The 12,596-nt window shown below is 42.7% G+C and overlaps 1 long non-coding RNA gene across 1 annotated transcript in view; it reads right to left on the reverse strand.

The window, feature by feature from the left end:
- Window positions 1-2,312: 2,312 nt before the first annotated feature.
- The window catches only part of LOC116691735 (uncharacterized), a 65,458-nt gene continuing 55,174 nt past the window's right edge, over window positions 2,313-12,596 (reverse strand). The window contains exons 3-4 of the long non-coding RNA XR_004332541.1: window positions 3,489-3,570; window positions 2,313-2,628 (exon numbers count right to left, since the gene is read on the reverse strand). This is a non-coding gene — a long non-coding RNA (uncharacterized LOC116691735). The remainder of the gene's footprint in view (window positions 2,629-3,488; window positions 3,571-12,596) is intronic.

A 12,596-nucleotide genomic window follows, 5' to 3' on the forward strand; every position in this document is an offset into this window, starting at 1 on the left:
AGAGAGAGAGAGAGAGAGAGAGAGAGAGCAGGGTGGGGTTGCATGCTGTGCGGACAATGAACACCAAACCTCCAACCGACACGACCAGAATTGAGTGAAACCATGGTGTGAAGCAGGGATGCAGTACACACACACACACACACACGTCAGCGTGGAATGGGTTCAGTGACTTTTGACCCTGCAGTCCAAACGTCTGTCAACACTATATACTACCATCGTTTTGTGCATGACTGTGTGATCATATGTTTTCCTCCGTCTGACCTAAATGCAGTCATGTCTAGACACTTCTTTCTTTCTGCTGCTGCTGCATTGGTTATATTGTGCACTTTATGTCAAAACTTTGCTTTTTTTTTCAGGAAGTTAAACAAGACTCCTTCCTCTCTCCTGTCAGACAGCAGATCCATGCTTGGCATAGTGAAACCAGGAACAGGCTGCCCAGTTCACTTTCACTCATAAATCTGAGGTTTCACTGTTTAGTCTTTCCACGTTGCTTTTGATTTAATTTTCATGTGCAGTATTTTGTTGTTTTTGTGTGTGTGTTTTTGTGTATGTGTTGTTTTGCCGAAGCGGATGTCTTTGCATACCATGAAGCAAATAAGGAGGCTATATTGTCTTAATGCCCAGATCTGACTAAATCTTATTCTGAAAATAAGGATAAGCTGTTGTTATAACCTGAAAGACAACAGGGATTGACACAGATACTGTATATTATAATCATCTGGAAGATTTTCTCTGATGGATCTTGTTGTTTCAGACTTCTTCTCTACATCAAAATATTTACTACACATGGCCTTATAATCTATGGGGTTGTGTGATGTGTTGCTGCCATTTGATGTTTTGGCGTGGATTGGGGGGGAACAACAAGCTGCCCTTGCTTGTCTTCTGCTGGCCAGAGCCTCAGTGGGATGGGCAGTTTGTGAAATGACAGGACATGCCAACAAATTGCATCACTTCTGCCTCTGTGGCCGAGGACAATGGGCCACCATATGCCGAAGTGGGGAAATGAATGGAGCTCATTTGTGCTGGCACCCTGAGCCCCCGCTCCCCCCGACCCTGCTGGGGCCTCCGTGGCACCGGGGCCGACACAGACAGACGAGCCCACCCTCTGCCACGCAGCCGTGCTGCTGTCCGCCACACCATCCCATAAGCCCATGAGCACAAGTTATCTGGTGTATAGAAAAATAATTTTATTTACAGATGTTTTGGTAACACTGTTCTTTATTAAACACACTTACTGCAGAATTATTGCTATTGTACTTTTTAGAAGTTTGTCTGATTATTTTGGAAGAAACATATTTATATGGAGCATCACTTCCGCTTGATGTAAAAAAAAAAAATTCTTTAATGGATGAATGTACAGTTCATAAAATTAACCCGCATGCATGTTTGTGTTTTAGTGTGTGTGTGTGTTTGGGTGTGAGCATAGGCCTGGGATGATAGCAGATGATTAAGGAGTGGCTGCTCTGTTGACATGAGATCCTAATGAGGATGAAATGAGAAGGTCAGGGCTTGTCTCCAGGAGGGGGACACCCCCCCCCCCCCATCTCCCCTCCTCCTCCCACCGCTCCCCACTTCTATCCCTGTACCCCCCCTCCCCCGGTTGCCTCTCTCCTCAGGATGGTGGGACGGCTAATCCTCCTCTTAATCGGCACAGACCAGTGTACACATGTGTATACACAGAGACACACACACACACACACACACACACACACACACACACACACAGACACACACACTTCTGATCAGGCACTGAGCATCTTCATAATGGAGGTAATTAGCAGCTCAACAAGCCTACCTCAGCATTATGATTAGCGCCTCTTTTTTTGAGCACACTCCAAACCTGACCAGCCTGGCCTCTGCTGTCAATCCATTCTGCTCTATGCTGCCAATATAGCAGACATTGAAACACTTATTATAGAGTAGGATTTATTCAATACTAGTCTCATAATATCCTTCTTTATAACATTTATTTTTTGTTTCGTTTTTTTTTTTAAGATCTTAAACTCCCATTGGTGGCCACCAGAGGCGTTGTTGCTTTTTGATCCCAAACTGACTTCAGCGGTTTGACCCAAGTGAGCAACTGATGTTGACAGCCCAAAAAAACTTAAAATACCCCCTTTAAAAAGTCCAACACAAAGCCACATGCGAGTAATGAGTAATGCTCACATGTGTTACTTTTATTCCAAACTCATGAGCATGTTCAAAATAGAGTTTTATGTCGGACATAGTTCTACATCTACAACTTAAACGATTGATTTGTCAGATTCTTTGATATAGGGGTGTTTTCTACAGGGGATTTGGGAGGCGGGGGGGGTAACCATATAGACAAAGGTCAGGGATTCAGTGTCCAACGTCAGCCGGCTGGCTAAAATACCAAAAAAGAAAAACAGCAGTTGTCAGTCATCAACAAAATAATCACTGGCTCATGCAGCGACGGAGGAATGTAATGATAGGAAATCCAGACAAAGGTAGGAGTGATGGGCGTCCAGCGATGCAGCAAAGCGACCTGTGTGAGTGCAGGGGGACTCTTATTAATGAAGGTGTGAGGGTCTCCATCAGCATAGTGAACTGCTGACCCCGACAAGGGGAAGGAAGTACTCGGCCAGCTGCATGCCATTTTTCATCTCTCTGATAGAAGTCAAAGCAGAGACAAGGAAGGGGGGTGGGGGGACAGAAGGGGGACAGAGAAGAGAGAAAAGGGGCGTGTCCGATATTAAAAAGAAGTTGGCCCTGTGAAGTGTGGCGACGTGTTGGATGGAGGCCTCCTTAAGCCGTGACCCCATGTGATTTGAAAGAGTGTCAAGCTCACCTCGTTAATCAAAGGCTGATGCGTATCACAGCGACCCCCCCCCCCCCCCACACACACACACACCCACACACACCCACTCCCCAAAAGCGCACCTCAGACAGGTCCTTGTTGCACTTTGTCATTTTCCACAGGAGGTGCATGGGAAGATAAGAATCGTCAGGTTGCCACATAGTTCAAGACAGGAAATAGTGGGGAAGGCTTGATTTGTGTGTGTGTAGGTTTGTGTGTGAGTTTGAGTGTGTGTGTCTGTGTGCATGTTTAGGTTGATGAAATGGGGGTCAAGATTGTGGTCAATGTTAAGACGATGTTCCGCAACACTTTAACGTATTTGACACATTCGCTCAATGATGCATAGCACACGCTACATACACATTAACATCTGTACACAGGTCACCACCGCACATGTGGAAGACGCTGTAAAAGGCCTGCTGTGGCGCCAAAGGGAGCTGCAGGAAATCTGATTCACCGGCTTAAGCCATGTCATTTGACTCAGTGTTTCAAGTTTGAAAATGAAAAAAAAAAAAAAAACCTGGGGGTGTGGAGATAGAAAGGACAAAGAAAACTGCCGGTGATTATACTTCTGTGTCAATTTGCCATGTTTTTAATTTGTGATGTAAAAAAAAATAAAAAATTACCCACCACACTTTGCTGAAACAGATGTTCTAATAATAGAACTCACGTGCAAATTGGAATTCAGGAGTAATGTGTTTTTTTGGCACGCGATTTCCCGTCCTCCCGGGCATCTGATTATCCTCTTCCTCCTGCAACGAGACAATGGTGGAATTTACAGAGAAAGGTTGCCAAAAGATTTTCAATGCCATCAACAAGATTTTGTTTAATCAAGGATGGGACAAATTGTGCAAAAAAAAAAAGGTTGGGTTAAAATGATTTCTTTTTTTTTTTTACATCTACACAGACGGAAAAGGTTTCTCAAGTTTGTATGTTCCACTTTACAGCAAATGGTACGAAATATCTAACTTCGTGAACATGTAGTGTATTAACTTGCTCCAGTCCAGCTCTGTTTGATCAGGAGCGAGGGTAGGGAGAGAGAGAGAGAGAGAGAGAGAGAGAGAGAGAGGAAAAATGAGCCTGCCAGTGGTTAATTGAGCATACAGATTCCTAATGTGTCAGGCGGTGGCCTCGCAGATGAGGGATGGCACTTTTTTTTTTTACGATGCATCTTCCTTTGTTTCCTCTTTAAGGCTAATGAAGTCGGCCTTCCAGTCGCCACCTGGGCCAGACACTCAGACACCAGAGACACTCTGGCATCCCATTCACAAAGTCCAACAGAGAGTCATCATCTTCAACACCTACTCTGCTCTTACCCCCCCCCCCCCCCCCACAAACACACACACACACACACACACACACCACACACACACACACACACACACAACACAACACACACACACACACACTCTCTCATCCTCAGCCTGCCCAAAGACAAATACACACATATCCAATGACACGCACTCAAACGCAGGCACGCTCGTGCACATACTGTACATACACATGCGTACACACTAGCGGGGCCATTAGCTGGACGTTCGTGATAAACTCACACTCTGGGACTCATGTTTACAGCATATTCATTATCAAAGCCGCAGACCTCTTTATTTTTACTGTCTCAAAACAGCGAGCATCCATTATCCAAAAGATGTTTTTTTTTTTTTTGTCTTTCTCACTTGTATTTTTTTTCTCCCTTCATGCCTTTAGGTCACCCACTAATGAGCTTAACACTGAGGAAACGTGGAAGCGATTAGACGAGGCTTGGCTGTTTGAACAACGGGGCGATCATATTGTACCTTATGATTACACACATTTATATCAACAGAAACAAGGGAGGAGGAGGCAGCCTAGGAGGTTCACGGCTGTATCTAGTTGGGTGACTTCACACGGGCTTGTGTGCGTGCAACCAGTGAATGATGTCCACTGTTGTTGGCATGCCTTGCACTCCCTTCCTTATCCTTGCTCCGCTTTAGCAAGGTGAGCCCAAACCCTCATTCGGCGCTGTGGCAACTACTGTGGCCAAGTAGTTGTGGTCACCCAAACATGTTCAAGGTGCTCCGTGACCATATGTTTGCTCATTGGGGAGCGGAGCAGGGAAGGGCTGGACTGTCTGACCTTCACCCAGGTTGAGCAATGAATACTCCAGGCTCCGCTCGCTTGGGTTCATGCCAGGCAAACACAGTAGTCGGGCAACGCAGACATGCAAGCGGAGCCCAGGAAACACTTAATGGCTGAAGACACAGAAAGTGGCGCATTGTCAAGATTTTAGTACAAACCTAAATAGATTTGAATAAGATGTTTAATGTGTGGTAGATTTCTCAAAACCTGTAATTTCTATTAAATTGTATTCACAGTGTTAAAGCAACACTAACACACTTTTCCTCTTCGGTCCCCCTACAGGTTTGAAGCGGAATTGTCCACTACCACTGTCTCATTCAAACTACCAACACATTCTCACTGCCATGTCGTAAAATACGGACGCTTGGTCAGGTGCCTTTGTCGTTGTTATTGACGCTAAAGGAGACCTTGGTCGTCTTCTTTAGCGTCATACAACACACGCTTGGTCGTCTCCTTTAGCGTCACATAACACGCGCTTGGTCGTCTTCTTTAGCGTCATATAACACGCTTGGTCGTCTCCTTTAGCGTCATATAACACGCGCTTGGTTATCTCCTTTAGTGTCAAGCAACACACGCTTGGTCGTCTCCTTTAGTGTCATATAACACGTGCTTGGTCGTCTCCTTTAGTGTCATATAACACGCTCTTTGTCGTCTCCTTTAGCGTCATATAACACGCTTGGTCGTCTCCTTTAGCGTCATATAACACACGCTTGATCGTCTCCTTTAGCGTCATGTAACACACGCTTGATCGTCGCCTTTAGTGTCATACAACATGCGCTTGGTCGGGACTGTTGTCGTCCCTTCTGACACTGTTAGATTAAGGAAAAGCTCGTGGGTGGGCTTACGGTTCTGTGACACACGAGTTAAGGACACTTGCAGGACATGAACGCTGCTCTCCTGGTTAAAAGTCCTGTGTTTGACACAAACAGTCACTGTCCAAACCTTCGTATTTTATGCGTTTGGAGTGAGAACGGGTCGGAACCACAGATCCACTACCTGATCTGGCAAACTTGCATAGTGCGGTTATACCCGGTAGAGAGCTGCAGAGCGAATGCAGAAATGCCGTTCACCCTGCTACAGGTTGATGAACCACTGAAACTATTTTGGAAACTGGAACATTTTAAGGTACTAAAGAATCTTTGGCGTTGCTTCAAAATCATAACAGAAGTTATCTCGGGACCCAGGTAGAGTAGGTCTAGACTACACTTTACAGAGACCCAACAACCCGGAAAAACTTCTATTTAACAGGCAGAAACATTGGACAGAACCTTACTCGTGGCGGGCGGCCATCTGACACTGCAGATTGGGACAAAGACACACATATATACAATGGGATTCATAGTTACATTTGTTGGCATTATGAACAGTGGCAGTAACAATAAAAATATCTTTAGTCATCACATTCATCATTTACTTGATGTTGGAAAAAGTAGGAATGACAAGGTATTTTTACACACAGCAGCACAACAGCAGTATGCTCATAACATATACATTGGAGTGCAGTTAGAGCACCCATATTAGACTGATTCCAGGCATAACACCAACAGAAAGATACATATGTTGGTGCCATATATTCTCACATTTTCAACGTGCCCGTAACATGTATTGTGCAGTTAAAATTTTTCTCACTAGTTGAAATGATATGCAGCGCATGGCACATGTTGTGCTGTACTTTACATTTCCTTTACTGTAAATCAAAACTTTCATTTTCACTTGTTTCATTTTATGATATCGATTCCTTATTTTGTGATATTCACCTATGGCAATTTCCATAAGCTTAAAACAATAGCAACAGTTCCCTGTTTTAGTTCTCTTGGGTTGTAGGCAAAAGTGGTTCAACAAGCACTCTGTGCCAAGATTAAAATGATAATCACTGACTTTTAGTTTTCAATTCTAACACTTTCAAGGGCAGATTCAGGGCCAAAAATAAGAATATGATTGTTAAAAATTGCAATAATATATCTTATATTATTTAAAGTCCTGTTTAATATTTTAGATAGAAATATATCAGACAATATTACCAACTAAGAACTGAGGAAACCTGAGGAAAAATCCAAACATTATTCAGTATTACATTTTTTTTTTAAATATATTTATATACATTAAATGTAATTTTTATATACTTGTATTATTTTTAGTTTTCTCAGAAGCTTCACAACCACTTTAGTTACATTCCATTGTTCCCCATTGGTCTTCTCTTACATTACTTCAATGAATTGTTTAGTCTGAACCTATTTTAACACACCTCCCTGTTGAATTGTACCGGCATGGGTACAAAATAAGCAACAGATTAAACCTGCGCTGATAACTCAAAATGTCTGTTTGGTCGAGTCAACACGGGATCTTTATGGGGAGGGAAAGGGCTGAAGGAAAATGCCATTACTCTCCCGATAATTTAAACATGTGTTGGCATTTATCTTGGTGGTCCATGTCCGAACACTAATGACAAACTCTTGTTATTAGTGGACTGAATCAATGCCAAAGGCATGCCCACCCAAAAACTTTAATCCGTTAATGTTGCCCGCTCTCTAATTTGGTATTACGGAAAAAAACACTAGATGCATAGGTGCAGTCGTTCTTCAAAGTAGTATTTATAAAGAATAACACAACACGTATTGTACATGGTTAGTTTTTTTTTTTAGATCTCTCTCTCTCTCTCTCTCTCTCTCTCTCTCTCTCTCTCTTCTACCTCAGTCTTCCATCAAACTCTTATTTCGTGGAAGATTACATATTTCTGCATGAGAACACCCTTTAAACTATGAGAATGTACTGCTGCCACACACCAACCCACACACACACACACCACACACACCACACCACCCACACCACACACAACACACACACCACACACACACCACTCTCCCTGATTTTGGGATGTATGGTTGGGAAGAGGAGGAAGGGAGGTGTGTGTGTGTGTGTGTGTGGGGGGGGGGGGGGGTTAAAAAACATGGCCACTCCACACTGTAACCTGACCAGAAGGGGCCAATCTGTCAAATTAGCTGTTGCCCAGCACAAAGGTTTTATTTGCAGGAATTTCATCGAGGCAGGATTGAATAATATGTCTGTGTATTGTGCGGGGTCATGGGAACATCATCTCTTACTGGTGGGCCATAAAAGACGGCTAAATGATAATGAGAAAAAGCGCTGGTAATTCAATTCCTCAAGCGTTGGTTTCCACCCCCGCCCCCCTGCCCCCCCTCCCTCTCAGTCTCTGTCCTTTCTCTCTGTTCAGCTAATTGCAAAACTTTGTGTTGATGTTGAAGTGGCTTTCTTCAGTGTGCAGTGAAAACACACGCTGATATACGATTTGAACTGCGCAAAAGACAAAAAGGTTTACACATAATCACATCTGTTGTCCTATTTATTGTTATTTTGGCATCAAACGCAAGAATGAAAACAGCAGTTGCCTTTCTAAGGTCTGATGTTTTACCGTGCAATGTGGCAATTAATACAAAGCTGGTGTAAATGGGTGTGTAAGCAGGCACATAAATAAGAAGAAATTCTTTGTAACAGATCATTTTTAAGTTCTATTTACCTTAACATTTTGCTGGTGTATTGATTGCTAAAACATAAATGAATGGACAATCAGTAGTTTTTGCTTCTTGCTCCCAAAGCCCATATGGTTCAGTTGTCTTTTTGTACATTGACCCCTGACCTCTGAGAGCAGCCAACCAGGAAGTGGATAGTGTTAAAAGGGATTGATTGGCTTGTGGTCTATAGATGATTGTTTATATCATTCCATACTGCAGGTTTGACCTGTGGTGACCCCTCTTCGGACCAATCCGCTGAGAGCCATGACCCTGCGTCCATTTGCAACAGCGCTAATAGCTTTGACGTGCCTGGTATTCGTCGGGGGTGTGAGTGTGTGGTGTTGGGGGGGGGGGAGGGAGGGGGTGGGGGGGTGGGGGGGGGGGGGGGGGGGGGGGGGGGGGGGGGGGGGGGGGGGCGGGGGGGGGGGGGGGGGGGGTGGATGAAAATGAAGCCCTGCAGTGCCCTGATTGAGGAAAAGACGCGGCGGAGGCCACTCCACTTCATGCCTTCCACATCCGCCCGCCTGAATGTCAAACACATTAAACTTAATGTACCAGCAAATCTTACTCAATTATTTGTATGTTGTTGAGGTGTGTGCACGTGTGTGTTTATGTGTCTGGTGGCCCCCTAAATAGCGTTCATGTGTCAGTGTATGTTCAGCTGTCTGAGCACACTCAAGCATGCTGGTGTTTACATGTTAGAGGGAGAGAGAAGTGGGAGAGACAGAGTTTGCCATTGCACTGGTATGTCTGTCCATGTGGGATGAGGTTACGCATTCTGCAAGCCATTGCACAGGGATGAGGAAACTTTGCTTTTAAGTAAAATAATTGGATTATTGTATCCTGTGATCGCGCTAATTATAATGAAAGCAAGCTTACAATTTTCCAATTATTATTCTATGCCGATTCTGTTCCTCTCTAATAAAGAGGAGCACTGAAGCAAAACAAAATGCCAGGACTCCATTTCCTGCCTGTGCCTTCGAGCTATTCGGAGATGAGGGACGTACACACCAAATATATCGCCCCCAACACCCCACATAAAACATCTGACTACAGAACATACACAGTTCCCAAAATTACGCGTAATAGTATGCAAATTGTTTCCATGTACAGTACTCTTCCTCTGAATCAAATGCATGTATGCATTGAAAAAATAAGACCATTATTGATCTGATTTTAAAATACACAGAAAACCAAATAAAGTAAAGTTAAGATTCATATGTTTGAAAATGTACAAACCGCAATGTGTAAAATAAAAAAGGACAGTACAGTATTGTTGTATATTCTCCACTGTGTCCTTGGTTACTACCGACATGAGTCACTCACTCTGAATCTGACAAATCATTGTATATAATCTCCTCCCCTCCCAGTTCTCCCACTCTCCCTCTCCTCTCCTCGACATGTCCGAGCACACACACACACACACACACACACACACACCACACACCACAACACACCAAACACACACACACACACACACACACACACCACACCACACAAAGTCTCTCTGCCATGCCTGTCAGTATCCCACCAAATTCCCCGGATCACACTACATCTGACAGTATTTCATCTTGGATTTGAGGATAAGTGAGAGGATTTCAATTCAAGCTCGGAGCTTAGCATGAAAACGCTGCTCAGTGTGGAAAGCTAAGGGTTTACACGATATGGGATCCCCCTCCAACCCCACCCCAACCTTTTTTTTCCCTCCTATCCCTCCCTCTCCCTACCTCCCTCTCGATTTTTTCAAATTCAATTTCATGTTGCTTTATTGGCATAACAAAATAACTACATGTGTTGCCGAAGCATACGAACAAACATACATTTAAACAACAAGGAGGAAATACATCTGATATACTAATACAAGTAAACAGGATCATTTTTATATAAATGTATACACAAAACAAATTCTGTGCATGTCCCTCAAAGGGTACGTTGAAACAATACAATTAAAAATAAATGAAACACAAATAAATAAAAGATTAGAAAAATAAAAATGACAATTTACATTTCTCTATTTATTTTGGCCTTGGCAGAAGAAGACATATTTTAGCTAGCATTGCTTTTATCTTCCCCTAATATAAAAAAGGAATCTCTCTCTCTCTCTCTCTCCTCTCTCTCTCTCTCTCTCTCTCTCTCTCCTCTCTCTCTCTCTCTCTCGTCTCTCGTCTCTCTCTACCTTCTCTACTTCTCGTCCCCCCTAACTCCTCTCCTCTCTCCCTCTCTTCCTCCCCTTCTCTCCTCTCTCTCTCTCTCTCTCTCTCTCTGTGTGTGAGGGTTTTTGTTGATTTAGCTGTGAGTGGCTGCCTGACACAACATTGGCTAACTCCTCAAGGAGCTAACCCTACTGCATAGTTATTCTATCACTGGACTCAGAGGGGAACACAAAAAGGATGTATTTTAATTAAGCAACACCCAGGGGCTTCAGTATTACTACAACCACATGAAGGTGGTGGAACAGTAAGATGAGGATGGAGAGAAATTGTAACGTTTGAAGTAACACCTAGTTCATGTGAGGTGACTGGAAAATAATGCATATTATTGGCCGCTATGATTTGAAACTTATAGAATTGACCACAGGGGTAGGCAATATTTTGTGCATATATTATATTGTAATAATGTCTGAATTGAGTTATATTTTGAAGTGGGGTTGTATGGGGTACATATCCATAGTCAGTAGATGGCGGTTGGCGCAGCACCAGTTTGGAGAAGCAGGGTGGAGTACCGACACGGAAGCTAAGCAATGTACCCCTGTGAATGGGGGCAGTGACGTACTTAAAAACAAGACTACCTGACAAAAAAAATCAATATCGGTTTAAGTGTACTCATATATTTATGTATTTTCCCTGCTTTACATTGCGGTCGGGCAGCCCTTTCCGACAACAAACTGAAGCCGTCATCTACATCTAGCTCTCCTCAAGCCACCAGACTCCTTTGATTAAAACAGCAATAACCTTACAGAACGTGGGAGTTACTGGTCTACCGCTGCCTCCGTCGGTTAGTTTCTTTGTGTTATTGTGTGACTTTGGTGAATGAAAATAAAAAACCTTTAAACACCAATGTCAACTATCCTTGTTGGAGTCAGAGTAAAGTCTCTAAAGAGCATTCAGACTTCTACTGTACGTTACATTACAGCAATGCGGAACAACACCAACTGGCCAAAATCAATTAAGCCAAAATATATCAATGCAAATGTAATTTGAAGCAACTCCAAAGGGACTTCATCTGAGCCAATGCCAAATCAGTGGGGCACAGAGGTCAGCGTGTGTGCAGTGTTTGCAGTGTTCACATTTAGAATGGGTATGTTGCCTTTCTTGACTAGAGTACACTGTCCAATTTTCATTTTTAACCATTTAATTTTTTTTCATTTTAATTGTCTTCAGGTCAAAATTGACCCCTCTCCAAAAAGATTATATATCAGAAATTTAGGTTACTTTCAAAAAAACGTGGATGGTCCCTAACAACGCTCCTCACAATTTAAATAATCAGTTCTCTACTTTCATTGAAATTGTGTTTTTGTCAATTTTATAGAATTCGGAGAAAAAACAATTGGTAAAAAAAACTTTAGAAAAGTGTAAAAAAAGAAAATTTTCAATAAAAGTGACTAAAATGTGAACAAAGTTTTTTTTAAAAATTGACAAAAATGTGAAAAAAAGTGACAAAAACATCGGAAAATGACAAAAGGGTTAAAACATTGATAAAAAATTTAAATTTCAACTCAGAAAAACAAATATTTGCAGTCGGCGGGAAGACAACCTGAGGGTTGAACAATAGAGTTAATGGTGTAATAAAACCAAAGCACACAAAATCATTTTGTTATTGCTATCAAACACCTTGATAAAAACTAATCTAACTGTGAATTTATCCTACTAACAGGTCTCATATCTACTGTGTAGCCAGGGCTTAACATTGTGCTGTAGAGCTCCCCCCCCCCTTTACTTTTGCACTACTTATATTTTATTCCATGTCATATTCCTCTTACATATCTTGTACCTTGCTGACACTGGGAAGGGGTTGCTTCAATGTTGTTGCACAGGTATTGCACATGTGAATAATGACAATAAATGCATTCTATTCTATGATCAAAAACACACCTGTCGAACTGGGTGACATGTTCTTGACATGTCTTTTTT

Source organism: Etheostoma spectabile, chromosome 6 (genome assembly GCF_008692095.1).
Source record: "Etheostoma spectabile isolate EspeVRDwgs_2016 chromosome 6, UIUC_Espe_1.0, whole genome shotgun sequence".
NCBI lineage: Eukaryota > Metazoa > Chordata > Actinopteri > Perciformes > Percidae > Etheostoma > Etheostoma spectabile.